We start from the raw sequence: 15,468 nt of genomic DNA on the forward strand, positions 1-15,468 counted from the left end.
AATCATCAGATCTTACTATAAAAGCCTATATTCAACAAAACTTGAAAATCTACAGGAAATGGACAATTTCCTAGACAGATACCAGGTACCAAAGTTAAATCAGCAACAGATAAACAGTTAAACAACCCCATAACTCCTAAGGAAATAGAAGCAGTCATTAAAGGTCTCCCAACCAAAAAGAGCCCAGGTCCAGACGGGTTTAGTGTAGAATTCTATCAAACCTTCATAGAAGACCTCATAACAATATTACCCAACTATTCCACAAAATTGAAACAGATGGATCACTACCGAATTCCTTCTATGAAGCCACAATTACTCTTATACCTAAACCACACAAAGACACAACAAAGAAAGAGAACTTCAGACCAATTTCCCTTATGAATATCGACGCAAAAATAATCAATAAAATTCTGGCAAACTGAATCCAAGAGCACATCAAAACAATCATCCACCATGATCAATAGGCTTCATCCAAGGCATGCAGGGGTGGTTTAATATACGGAAAACCATCAATGTGATCCATTATATAAACAAACTAAAAGAACAAAACCACATGATCATTTCATTAGATGCTGAAAAAGCATTTGAAAAAATTCAACACCCCTTCATGATAAAAGTCCTGGAAAGAATAGGAATTCAAGGCCCATACCTAAACATAGTAAAAGCCATATACAGCAAACCCATTGCTAACATTAAATTAAATGGAGAGAAACTTGAAGCAATTCCACTATGATCAGGGACTAGACAAGGCTGCCCACTCTCTCACTTCTTATTCAAAATAGTTCTTGAAGTTCTAGCCAGAGCAATCAGACAACAAAAGGAGGTGAAGGGGATACAGATCGGAAAAGAAGAATTCAAAATATCAGTATTTGCAGATGATATGATAGTATATTTAAGTGATCTGAAAAGTTCCAGGAGAGAACTACTAAAGCTGATAAACAACTTCAGCAAATTGGCTGGGTATAAAATTAACTCAAATAAATCAGTAGCCTTCCTCTACACAAAAGAGAAACAAGCTGAGGAAGAAATTAGGGAAACGACACCCTTCATAATAGACCCAAATAATATAAAGTACCTCAGTGTAACTTTAATCAAGCAAGTAAAAGATCTGTACAATAAGAACTTCAAGACACTGAAGAAAGAAATTGAAGAAGACCTCAGAAGATGGAAAGATCTCCCATGCTCATGGATTGGCAGGATTAATATAGTAAAAATGGCCATTTTAAAAAAGCAATGTACAGATTCAATGCAATCCCCATCAAAATACCAATCCAATTCTTCAAAGAGTTAGACAGAACAATTTGAAAATTCATCTGGAATAACAAAAAACCAAGAATAGTTAAAATTATTCTCAACAATAAAAGGACTTTAGGTGGAATCACTATCCCTGAACTCAAGCAGTATAACAGAGCTATAGTGATAACAACTGCATGCTACTGGTACAGAGACAGACAGATAGACCAATGGAACAGAATTGAAGACACAGAAATGAACCCACACACTTATGTGCACTTGATTTTTGACAAAGGAGCCAAAACCATCCAATGGAAAAAAGATAGCATTTTCAGCAAATGGTGCTGGTTCAACTGCAGGTCAACATGTAGAAGAATACAGACCGATCCATGTTTATCACCCTATACAAAGCTTAAGTCCAAGTGGATCAAGGACCTCCACATCAAACCAGATACACTCAAACTAACAGAAGAAGAAGTGGGGAAGAATCTCGAACACATGGGCACTGGAAAAAAATTTCATGAACAAAACACCAGTGGCTTATGCTCTAAGATCAAGTATCGACACATGGGATCTCATAAAACTGCAAAGCTTCTGTAAGGCAGAAGACACTGTGGTTAGGACAAAACGGCAACCAACAGATTGGGAAAAGATCTTTACCAATCCTACAACAGAGAGAGGCCATATATCCAAAATATACAAAGAACTCAAGAAGTTAGACCGCAGGGAGACAAATAACCCTATTAAAAAATGGGGTTCAGAGCTAAACAATGAATTCACAGCTGGGGAATGCCGAATGGCTGAGAAACACCTAAAGAAATGTTCAACATCTTTAGTCATAAGGGAAATGCAAATCAAAACAACCCTGAGATTTCACCTCACACCAGTGAGAATGGCTAAGATCAAAAACTCAGGTGACAGCAGATGCTGGCAAGGATCCGAAGAAAGAGGAACACTCATCCATTTTTGGTTGGATTGCAGACATGAACAACCATTCTGGAAATCAGTCTGGAGGTTCCTCAGAAAATTGGACATTGTACTGCCTGAGGATCCAGCTATACCTCTCTTGGGCATATACCCAAAAGATGCCCCAACATATAAAAAAGACACGTGCTCCACTAAGTTCATCGCAGCCTTATTTATAATAGCCAGAAGCTCGAAAGGATCCAGATGCCCTTCAACAGAGGAATGGATACAGAAAAGGGGGTACATCTACACAATGGAATATTACTCAGCTATCAAAAACAATGACCTTATGAAATTCGTAGTCAAATGGTTGGAACTGGAAAATATCATCGTGAGTGAGGTAACCCAATCACAGAAAAAAACACATGGTATGCACTCATTGATAAGTGACTATTAGCCCAAATGCTTGAATTACCCTAGATGACTAGAACAAATGAAACTCAAGACGGATGATCAGAATGTGAATGTTTCACTCCTTCTTTAAAAGGGGAACAAGAATAACCTTGGTAGGGAATAGAGGCAATGATTAAAACAGACACAGAAGGAACACCCATTCAGAGCTTCCCCCACATGTGGCCAATGCATATACAGCCATCCAATTAGACAAGATGGACGAAGCAAAGTATTTCAGGCCGACAGTAGCCGGATGTAGATCTCTCTTGAGAGACACAGCCAGAATACGGCAAACACATAGGCCTATGCCAGCAGAAAACCACTGAATTGAGATTAGGACCCCCGTTGAAGGAATCAGAGAAAGAACTGGAAGAGCTTGAAGGGGCTCGAGACTCCATATATACAACAATGCCAATCAACCAGAGCTTCCAGGGACTAAGCCACTACCTAAAGACTATACATGGACTGACCCTGGACTCTGACCTCATAGGTAGCAATGAATATCCTAGTAAGAGCACCAGAGGAAGAGGAAGCCCTGTGTCCTGCTAAGACTGAACCCCAAGTGAACTAGATTGTTGGGGGGAGGGCGACAAGGGGGGGAGGGTGGGGACGGGAACACCCATAAAGAAGGGGAGAAAGGAAGGGGATGTTTGCCTGGAAACCGGGAAAGGGAATAACACTTGAAATGTATATAAGAAATTCTCAAGTTAATAAAAAAAGAAATAATAGCAATAATAATGGTAATGATAATTATCTGAACCAAACAACTATCCAAAATAGGCACCAAATACATATTCAAGGCCAACAACATAAAAACTAAGTATAAAAAAGATTTTTAAGAACATGGAATTCATTATCTCTTCTATGTGGTTCGCACTGAGACTATATTTCAATAAAGTAGAGACAGAATACGTCAGATATTCCGGAGTTTAATTTCCAATACATTGGTGAATGTTTTCATTTTCTGGTAGTCATTAGACAAATACTGTTGATTTTCTCATTAATTTGTTCTATGAAATCATTCCTAAAGTACTATGTTTTAGGAGTAGATAAATATATGACCACAAGGATAGAGTATGGATACCTTTTCCATCATGAAATTGGTATACAGATTAGGCCACACTAGACACATCGAAAGGCCAATCCACATGTTACCTCTGGCTTACTGGGAACAATTGTAATCCCAAGAACTGCAAATTTTAGTCATCTATCTCTACATATGGTTTCTGGGATTACAGGGTGCAACACGACACAAGAAAAAACTTGTTTCTTATGAGTTGAAAAACACATTTTATTCTGAAAAATATATATTAATTTTTTTTCAAAAAGGGTTTAATGATACAATCATAACCCAATGTGCATGATGTTATCAAAACTGCAAATTCACCAAAAGAACAAAAATTTATTAAGAATGAATAACAAAACTTCCAACCAAACCAACAGTACTAATACCTGAAGCAAACACAACTCAAACCAAAAACAAAACACAGTAATTAAGCTAAGCAGAATTCTCCAGCTGAAGGTTTAGCACCACAGTCGTACCCTGCGGCTGGCCTTGGGAACATAGTGGAAAGGCAGTCAGTCACCAATTGTAATACATTTTAACAGGTGAATCTAGCTATGCCTTTTTGAGGCCTTTATAGGTCACAGTCTTCCAAAGCTAATATGAGACTTGTATAGAATTTGGTTTCTAGACTTTGAACTTCTCTTGATGGATTTCCAACAATAAAGTAGAAAATCCCCCATAACAAGAACAAATTAATCCTCTCAGACTCCTCCTGGATGCTCAGAAGCTCTTGATATGCTTCAACATTTCTTTGAAACCCTCCCATGTTTATGTTCGGCATGAAGGTAATTCCAGTGTCTGAATGGAAACTCACTTCCCTTTCCTACCTAGGCTACAGCATTTACTTAGCTCAAATGTTTACACTCCTAAGGAGATAAACATTTCAAAAATTCATCCTCTCAGTGTGTACCACTAAATATATAGCATATAATTTCTACCATTCCAAGTATTCCTTATCCATATTTCCTGAAGACTTCAGCTTTCTCCATTTTAGTAACAGGTTCTGTACCCAGCAGTCCTTGGTTACATGCAATGTTTGTCCTTGGCTTTGAACCAGCTGCTCAGTCTTAGGTACCGGACCTTACCCAAGCACAAGTTTCTCCATTTTTGAATTAAGTTGTTGCTAATACGATTTCTGAGGTTTTTCAACTTAGAGAAATCTCCAAACTCTTACTGTCCCTACAGTTATGTTTAGGAATGACGTGGTTCAATACTGCACTAATGAGACCTGAGAAATTGCAGTTTCATAAAATGAAAATTAAATCACTACACATCTCTGAAATGCTGTTTCAACGTGGATTAAGTAGTTACTGTTTTCAAGTCATCCCTCTTAAACTTTAAAATGTAAGCATTACTCATGCACAGAATGCTTTCTCAAGAAAGGAGGAGGAATTCTAAATTTTTCATTGAGTTTGGGTTTAACTTACTTGTGGAGAATACTCTTCATATCTTGGATAATTCCAGCATGCCACACACAGCACAGAGGAAGTCAATTATTTGTGGGTTTTGTGTGTGTGTGTGTGTGTGTGTGTTTGTGTGAGTTTGTGTGTGTGTTTGTGTGTATGTGTGTATATGTGTATCTGTGTGTTTATGTGTGTGCATGCGCGTGTGTGTATAGTGTCTATGTCACTGCACAAAAAATCATGCTACGTTTTGGAGAAGCACACTTATTCAATGATACCATGGCCTCCTCAGTTTGTATGCCTCTTTAGCATACCTAATCACTTCAAATTACACCATTTACCTATACCTCTGGGGCACAGATTAAATTCATAATATCCACCAATCTCCATAGGGATTCAGAGCTGATTGATAAATAATTTTAGGAGTCTTTAGATTCAAATTTTGTCCCAAAAGTCATTAAGTATTTATTGTCCTCAAAACTCAAATCTCAGTGGTATTTTCGACTTTTGAGTTTCATGCCCAAACCTCGTTCACTACATGCACTCCCTCCATTGTTGACAAGTACAAGCTATGCTTTCAGAATGTCATGTTTGCTGTGACTACCTAGTTATACAGACATGTGATAGGCAAGTGATTTCTAATATAGATTTCTTAATACTCAGTGGCTCTATTCAGTATCTGTGAAGTGGGGATTCAATCTCTTTGTGCTAAATGTAGGTTCCAAACTGCCTCTGGATATTTTTGAATAGCATCTTCTATATATGCATATGCTTTTTAGGTGGTTTTTCTTTATTAACACTCCACATACCATAGCATCAGATTATTTTAAATTTCCTCGTGAAGTGATATCTTGTCCATCCTGGCTTAGAATTGTGTGGGGATATTTAGGTCAATCTCTGCATCCCTGCAGAATCTTTCTTGATATATTATCTCCTATGGATGGTGTAATATCTACAACCTTTGATACACAGCCTTTGATAAACCTTCCTTCACCTGCAAAAAAGAAAATATTTACAGCAGATGGATCCTCTAATTTTTTGTATACTACATGATTCCCTTAACTGAAATAAGTCTATGCATGCTTATTCAGGCACAAACAGATCCATGGGGAGACGCCCCGACTAAAAATGTCAACTACTACTCAGCTGTTCTCTATGTATACAGTCTGAGGAACAGTCACTTCAGTTCAATTGTTTAACTGAAGAATACTAAGCCATTTTCAAAATTAAAAAAAAAACAAAACAAAACAAAACAAATTACAAAGGCAAGGATTGAGATAATGCTTTTGTATATGTAGAACATTAATTTAAGCCTCACATACAAATGTGTGATGTGAATTAATTTCAACCAATACTCCAGAAGGAATAATATACTTTTTTGTATGGTCTCTCTGGATTAGAGTATGATATCAATACAGTCTTCTGTGACAGATTTTCAACCACATATGAACATCTGAGGACTCCAGGAGAGTAACTCTTGCTCAACAAAATAACCTTAATGTTATTTGTGACAGTGCCAGGGTCCACTTCTTGTTATGTATCAGAGATCTGACTCATTTTTAAGTCTTTCTTTATCTCATGCTAATTTTTATGCTGCTTGATCAGAGGTTGGTTGTAATTTTCCTCCCTGCTGAATTTACAACTACAAGAAAGTGTTTCTTAAGAGAAGCCCTTGATATTCTAGAATGTAGAATGTTGTTGGCTGTGGCTTTCCGTGGCTCCCACTGTTCTCTCAAGGTTCATATCAGTGAAGAAAAAGCATTCAGAATGGAAAACACTATTGTTCTGACACAGGACAGACAAAATCCACCGAACTTTCCTTGCATGGGATTAGAACACAGTGGACAGGAGATACAGTCAGCATAGTCAATTAAATGCTCCCCCTTCGTATCCAATGGACAAATGTTTACCCATCTGGTTTGGCTTATTAGCCATGCTTGCTTAGACTGCTTACCCAGTTCCCAAGCTGTGAAAAATAGACTTTTTTCTTAGCAAGGGATGAAGTCGTGGAACAACATCTTACTTTTGCTCACTGTTTCCCTGTTCCTACAAGGTAAGCAGATTCCTCCAAAGGAGATTCCATTTCCATAGTCTCCCTCAATCAGATCTGAAGCTCTGAGCCCAGTAAACAAGAATATGTCCATAACCATGACAAAGTAAAACTTTTCTTTCTTCAGTGCTGGGGAGGATGGGAAGCTGTGATGGTATCTTCTTTATTGTAGGATATCTTGAGACAGGAGAGGGGAAAGAGCTTTGGAGGAGGGGAAATCTTGATCCCTTTAGAGTTTAAGTATAATAATAATAATGGTAATCATCATCATCATCATCTTCTTCATCACCATCATCGTCAAAAGTAATTTAGACTGGTGAGATGATTCAGCATTTAAGAGTCCTAACTGTTTTTCCCTAGGTCCTGAGTTCAACTACCAGCAAAATCATAGTGGCATAAAACCATGTATAATGGCATTAAACTTCCACTTCTGTTGTGTCTGAGAGTTACAGATACTCATTGAAAACAAATAAAATAAAACTTTAAATAAAAAAATAAAAGTTTACTTATCTAAGTTTAAGTTACTATGCTTCTGTAGCTTACCAACTTTCTGTGTGTCTGAGGACAGAAAATACATGCTCTGTCTATTAAAATCCATGATGAGAGCTCACACATTACTTTCCGTAACCCAAGACAGTTATTCAAACCACTGCTTCTGCATTTCTGAGAAATAAAATAGCTTCCTATCACACTACTATCCTTTCTTTATGTTGTGATTCTGAGAGGAACATAAGAAAATTAATTTGTACATGAGGACATTACAGTTGCATTTTCCTGTGGTCTGAGAAAACTGAGGTTATCACACAGGGGTCAGGACTGTCTACAAAGAAGTGGGTACAATGACTACTTCTCTTCAAATGCTGTTGGTGCAATGGTTACCTATGCACGAGAATTTTCCAACTCACATGTCATCTTCTGGAGCTCCTTAGTCAATTTCTACAAACTTCTTAATCTGTTGCACTTGCTCACTGATGCTGGAAGGTTGGGATGATGCCTTCCCTGGAGACCCTGTAGATAAACACAAAGGAACATGCATAGTAGTAGCCCAGACACAGGAGAAAAAATGCAAATTCCACAATAAAGCATGACAAAAGGGGAAGTCTACAGACACGAGGAAGCACTGAAAGAGGAGGAAAGCTCTAGTCAAGCTGGATCTATTAGCTATTTTCTTTCTCCCAACCATGATCGATAGACATATGCCTCACTTCCTTCTGCAGTCCCCCTGGCCCTTAACAACAAAATCTGGCCAAGACATGAAGAAATGGAGGACATTTTCAGTACATATCTGATGGGATGCAGGTAAGTCCTGGAGTCATTAGTGTTTAGGACCCCCAATCCTTAATCATGTATGTCCAAGACAAAAAGAGATATTGATGCATGTCAAGGGTAGAAGCCCTTGTCATAAAATTCCAATGGCATGTCCAGGAATCCTCTGAAGATAAAATTCAATACTCTACACTGAGAGTAAAAATTTTTATTCCTGTGGCTCTTCTTGTAATTCTTCCTCATTCAGAATGAAAGTAAGAAACTCATAGTAGACCAGCTGCATGCTTGACAATTCCTGGTCTCTGCCAAAAAATTATCAGATATTCTTCATGCATGAATAGTGAAAAGTCAGTTCTCAAACACAGCCCACAAATGGTCCTCACCACCTTAGGTAGCACACTCAAAATGACAAAGAAGAAAATAAAATGAGAACATAGTTCAGAATGCTTGTCAGTGATGCGATGATTCGACACAGTTAATCCATCTCAGGGACATCTTTTGTAGATAAATGACCAATTTCTCCAATTTCTTCATCTATTCCTCCTGATTAGTAATATTGGAGGGTTGGGATGATGTCTTCCCAGTAGGCCAGGAACATAGATAAATACAATTAAGCAAAGACTTTGGGAAGATCCACAAACTACAACAGTTTGGATAGGGGAGTAAAAAATACAGAAAAGTTTTAAATTCTGATAAAAACTTCCCTCAGAGCCTCAAAAATAGCTTTTCTTAGCCGTGAGGGTGGTTATGATGTGATCAATGGTTCACAGTTGTGGCTACAGGTGCACTGATTAACATATGTGTAATTTGAGTCATCAAAAGCAAACACTCAGAGAAAGCATGATGGGTCAATCTTGGAATGAGCAATTAAGAAGTGAAACTGAAGTATAGAGAGGTATCATCTGGAAGAAACAGACTGACAGAGACAAAGACAGAAAGACAGACAGACAGATATACACACACAAACACACACACACACACACACACACACACACACACACAGACACTCACACACAAAACAAAGCAGAAGTCATAGGGAAAAATATGTTGTGGATCATTGGCAAGGAGCTTCAGCCAGGGAAGAAAAATCAAATTCTTCATTTGGGGGCCACATGTGACAACGTCTATACTCCTGAAAGGCAGTCACTACTACATTTATATACAACATCCATTAGGAAAATACAGACAGGGAAGTGTAACATAAGGGAAGAGACTAGGTATTGTTACACGATGCATGTTTATTAAAGCCCCATGTTACCTTTCTCCTGATGCTGGTAGTCCCTGTAAAGAGAAGCCATGGTCATCCTGGCATGCATTTCTTTTATCTCTGAAAATTTTTCTTCCATACATGATCGTTGGCCCCTAGGCTTGTTGGGAGCTATTGATATTCTACATCTTCTCAGTGGTTAAAGTTCTAGTCTAGTAGATTTGGACATCAGTTATATTTTTAATTGTGGTTCTACAATAGAGAGCAATTTCAGATCACACTGGAGTTTATGAGAGAATAAAGTGCTTGAACTGAAATGAAATATATTATCATTAGTAAAGATTATTGTAGGAAAGCTGAAAAACAGGAAAGAGAGGCAGACAGAAGGAGAAAGAGAGATGAGACTGAAAGACAGAGAAAGACACATACACAGAGAGACAGAGTGTAAAAATATGCCTTGTGTATATGAAGCCAGAAAATAATTTGTGAATCTAGGAGACAACACATAAATGACTGCCTGTAAATCCCAGTAACTAAGAAAGAAGCCTGGAACCAGTTGTGCTACTGAGATCAGACAAGATTGGTATATACCAATGTGAGACACTAGACTTCCATGTGCAAATCCTTAGCCTAGAAAATGTAGTTATGGTTGTCCAGAAAACAAAACAAAACAAAACACAGATTTGTCTCCTCTGTCCCCATTCATTACTCTGATCTCCAATGTCACAAGAGGATAAATGGTCTTCCACTTACCCTGAAAAGTAGCTCACAATGAATAGCAGCTATCTTCAACGTTCCATCATCTGAGCCTACCCTTGTCTTGTGGATGGTACTCAGGAAGCTAACTGACAGGTTAACCTTTGCCTAGCTGGGTGTCAAAGTTCAGACATGATACCACAACCTGTGATTGTCAACACTTCCATGTTTCTAATGGGAGGACAGTGTCACAATGGCCTGATACTCTCTTATCACGCTTTTTTTTTTTTTTTATTAACTTGAGTATTTCTTATATACATTTCAAGTGTTATTCCCTTTCCCGGTTTCCGGGCAAACATCCCTCTCCCCCCTCCCCTTCCTTATGGGTGTTCCCCTACCAAACCACACCATTGCTGCCCCCCCATAGTCTAGTTCACTGGGGGTTCAGTCTTAGCAGGACCCAGGGCTTCCCCTTCAACTGGTGCTCTTACTAGGATATTCATTGCTACCTATGGGGTCAGAGTCCAGGGTCAGTCCATGTATAGTCATTAGGTAGTGGCTTAGTCCCTGGAAGCTCTGGTTGCTTAAGATTGTTGTACTTTTGGGGTCTCGAGCCCCTTCAAGCTCTTCCAGTTCTTTCTCTGATTCCTTCAACGGGGGACCTATTCTCAGTTCAGTGGTTTGCTGCTGGCATTCGCCTCTGTATTTGCTGTATTCTGGCTCTGTCTCTCAGGAGTGATCTACATCCGGCTCCTGTTGGTCTTCACTTCTTTGCTTCATCCATCTTGTCTAATTGGGTGGCTGTATATGTATGGGCCACATGTGGGGCAGGCTCTGAATGGGTGTTCCTTCTGTGTCTGTTTTAATCTTTGCCTCTCCCTTCCCTGCCAAGGGTATTCTTTTTCCTCATTTAAAGAAGGAGTGAAGCATTCATATTTTGATCATCCTTCTTGAGTTTCCTTTGTTCTAGGGATCTAGGTTATTCAAGTATTTGGGCTAATAGCCACTTATCAATGAGTGCATACCATGTATGTCTTTCTGTGATTGGGTTAGCTCCTTCAGGATGATATTTTCCAGTTCCAACCATTTGCCTACGAATTTCATAAACTCATTGTTTTTGATAGCTGAGTAATATTCCATTGTGTAGATGTACCACATTTTCTGTATCCATTCCTCTGTTGAAGGGCATCTGGGTTCTTTCCATTTTCTGGCTATTATAAATAAGGCTGCGATGAACTTAGTGGAGCATGTGTCTCTTTTATATGTTGAGGCATCTTTTGGGTATATGCCCAAGAGAGGTATAGCTGGATCCTCAGGCAGTACAATATCCAATTTTCTGAGGAACCTCCAGACTGATTTCCAGAATGGTTTTACCAGTCTGCAATCCCACCAACAATGGAGGAGTGTTCCTCTTTCTCCACATCCTCGCCAGCATCTGCTGTCATCTGAGTTTTTGATCTTATCCATTCTCACTGGTGTGAGGTGAAATCTCAGGGTTGTTTTGATTTGCATTTCCCTTATGACTAAAGATGTTGAACATTTCTTTAGGTGTTTCTCAGCCATTCGGCATTCCTCAGCTGTGAATTCTTTGTGTAGCTCTGAACCCCATTTTTTAATAGGGTTATTTGTTTCCCTGCGGTCTACCTTCTTGAGTTCTTTGCATATTTTGGATATAAGGCCAATATCTGTTGTAGGATTGGTAAAGATCTTTTCCCAATCTGTTGGTTGCAGTTTTGTCCTAACCACAGTGTCCTTTGCCTTACAGAAGCTTTGCAGTTTTATGAGATCCCATTTTTCGTTCTTGATCTTAGAGCATAAGCCATTGCTGTTTTGTTCAGGAAATTTTTTCCAGTGCCCATGTGTTCCAGATGCTTCCCTAGTTTTTCTTCTAATAGTTTGAGTGTGTCTGGTTTGATGTGGAGGTCCTTGATTCACTTGGACTTAATCTTTGTACAGGGTGATAAACATGGATCGATCTGCATTCTTCTACATATTGCCCTCCAGTTGAACCAGCACCATTTGCTGAAAATGCGATCTTTTTTCCATTGGATGGTTTTGGCTCCTTTGTCAAAAATCAAGTGACCATAGGTGTGTGGGTTCATTTCTGGGTCTTCAATTCTATTCCATTGTTCTATCTGTCTGTCTCTGTAGCAATACCACGCAGTTTTTATCACTATTGCTCTGTAATACTGCTTGAGTTCAGGGATAGTGATTCCCCCTGAAGTCCTTTTATTGTTGAGGATAGCTTTAGCTATCCTGGGTTTTTTGTTATTCCAGATGAATTTGCAAATTGTTCTGTCTAACTCTTTGAAGAATTGGATTGGTATTTTGATGGGGATTGCATTGAATCTGTAGATTGCTTTTGGTAAAATGGCCATTTTTACTATATTAATCCTGCCAATCCATGAGCATGGGAGATCTTTCCATCTTCTGAGGTCTTCTTCAATTTCTTTCCTCAGTGTCTTGAAGTTCTTATTTTACAGATCTTTTACTTGCTTGATTAAAGTCACACTGAGGTACTTTATATTATTTGGGTCTATTATGAAGGGTGTCGTTTCCCTAATTTCTTCCTCGGCTTCTTTCTCTTTTGTATAGAGGAAGTCAACTGATTTATTTGAGTTAATTTTATACCCAGCCACTTTGCTGAAGTTGTTTATCAGCTTTAGTAGTTCACTGGTGGAACTTTTGGGATCACTTAAATATACTATCATGTCATCTGCAAATAGTGATATTTTGACCTCTTCTTTTCCGATCTGTATCCCCTTGATCTCCTTTTGTTGTCTGATTGCTCTGGCTAGAACTTCAAGAACTATATTGAATAAGTAGGGAGAGAGTGGGCAGCCTTGTCTAGTCCCTGATTTTAGTGGGATTGCTTCAAGTTTCTCTCCACTTAGTTTAATGTTAGCAATGGGTTTGCTGTATATGGCTTTTACTATGTTTAGGTATGGGCCTTGAATTCCTATTCTTTCCAGGACTTTTATCATGAAGGGGTGTTAAATATTGATAAATGTTTTCTCAGCATGTAATGAAATAATCATGTGGTTCTGTTCTTTCAGTTTGTTTATATAATGGATCACCTTGATGGTTTTCTGTATATTAATCCATCCCTGCATGCCTGGGATGAAGCCTACTTGATCATGGTGGATGATTGTTTTGATGTGCTCTTGAATTCGGTTTGCCAGAATTTTATTGAATATTTTCGTCGATATTCATAAGGGAAATTGGTCTGAAGTTCTCTCTTTTTGTTGTGTCTTTGTGTGGTTTAGGTATAAGAGTAATTGTGGCTTCATAGAAGGAATTCGGTAGGGCTCCATCTGTTTCAATTTTGTGGAATAGTTTGGATAATATTGGTATGAGGTCTTCTATGAAGGTTTGAGAGAATTCTGCACTAAACCCATCTGGATCTGGGCTCTTTTTGGTTGGGAGAACTTTAATGACTGCTTCTATTTCCTTAGGAGTTATTGTGTTGTTTAACTGGTTTATCTGTTCCTGATTTAACTTCGATACCTGGTATCTCTCTAGGAAATTGTCCATTTCCTGAAGATTTTCAAGTTCTGTTCAATATAGGTTTTTAAAGTAAGATCTGATGATTTTTTGAATTTCCTCTGAATCTGTAGTTATGTCTCCCTTTTCATTTCTGATTTTGTTAATTTGGACACACTCTCTGTGTCCCTCGTTAGTCTGGCTAAGGGTTTATCTATCATGTTGATTTTCTCAAAGAACCAACTTTTGGTTCTGTTGATTCTTTCTATGGTCCTTTTTGTTCCTACTTGTTTGATTTCACCTCTGAGTTTGATTATTTCCTGCCTTCTACTCCACCTGGGTGTATTTGGTTCTTTTTGTTCTAGAGCTTTTAGGTGTCTGTCAAGCTGCTGACATATGCTCTTTCCTGTTTCTCTCTGCAGACACTCAGTGGTATGAGTTGTCCTCTTAGCACAGCTTTCATTGTGTCCCATAAGTTTGGGTATGTTGTATCTTCATTTTTATTAATTTTTAAAAGTTTTTAATTTCTTTCTTTATTTCTTCCTTGACCAGGTTATCATTGAGTAGAGCATTGTTCAATTTCCAAGTATATGTGGGCATTCTTCGATTGTTATTGAAGACCAGTTTCAGGTCGTGGTGGTCTGATAGCACGCATGGGATTATTTCTATCTTTCTGTACCTGTTGAGGCCAGTTTTTTGACCAATTATATGGTCAATTTTGGAGAAAGTACCATGAGGTGCTGAGAAGAAGGTATATCCTTTTGCTTTAGGATAGAATGTTCTATAAATATCCGTTAAGTCCATTTGGCTCATGACTTCTCTTAGTCTGTCGACATCATTGTTTAATTTCTGTTTACATGATCTGTCCATTGATGAGAGTGGGGCGTTGAAATCTCCTACTATTATTGTGTGAGGTGCAATGTGTGTTTTGAGCTTAATAAGGGTTCTTTTACGTGAGTAGGTGCCCTTGTATTTGGGGCATAGATATTTAGGATTGAGAGTTCATCTTGGTGGATTTTTCCTTTGATGAATATGAAGTGTCCTTCATTATCTTTTTTGATGACTTTTAGCTGGAAACTGATTTTATTTGATATTAGAATGGCTACTCCAGCTTGCTACTTCTGACCATTTGCTTGGAAAGTTGTTTTCCAGCCTTTCACTCTGAGGTAGTGTCTGTCTTTGTCTCTGAGGTGTGTTTCCTGTAGGCAGCAGAATGCAGGGTCCTCGTTGCGTATCCAGTTTGTTAATCTATGTCTTTTTATTGTGGAGTTGAGGCCATTGATATTGAGAGATATTAAGGAATAGTGATTATTGCTTCCCGTTATATTCATATTTGGATGTGAGGTTATGTTTTTGTGCTTTTCTTCTCATTGTTTTGTTGCCAAGACGATTAGTTTCTTGCTTCTTCTAGTGGATAGCTTGCCTCCTTATGTATGGCATTACCATTTATTATCCTTTGTAGTGCTGGATTTGTAGAAAGATATTGTGTAAATTTGGTTTTGTCATGGAATATCTTGGTTTCTATATCTATGTTAATTGAGAGTTTTGCGGGATACAGTAACCTGGGCTGGCATTTGTATAATCTTAGTGTCCGTATGGCATCTGTCCAGGAACTTCTGGCTTTCATAGTTTCTGGCGAGAAGTCTAGTGTGATTTTGATAGGTCTGCCTTTATATGTTACTTGACCTTTTTCCCTTACTGCTTT

At 38.4% G+C, this 15,468-nt stretch overlaps 1 long non-coding RNA gene across 1 annotated transcript in view; it reads right to left on the reverse strand.

Moving 5' to 3' along the window:
* Positions 1 to 7,712: 7,712 nt before the first annotated feature.
* The window catches only part of LOC134484483 (uncharacterized), a 34,380-nt gene continuing 26,624 nt past the window's right edge, over positions 7,713 to 15,468 (reverse strand). The window contains exon 3 of the long non-coding RNA XR_010061952.1: positions 7,713 to 8,119. This is a non-coding gene — a long non-coding RNA (uncharacterized LOC134484483). The remainder of the gene's footprint in view (positions 8,120 to 15,468) is intronic.

This window comes from Rattus norvegicus, chromosome Y (assembly GCF_036323735.1).
Source record: "Rattus norvegicus strain BN/NHsdMcwi chromosome Y, GRCr8, whole genome shotgun sequence".
NCBI lineage: Eukaryota > Metazoa > Chordata > Mammalia > Rodentia > Muridae > Rattus > Rattus norvegicus.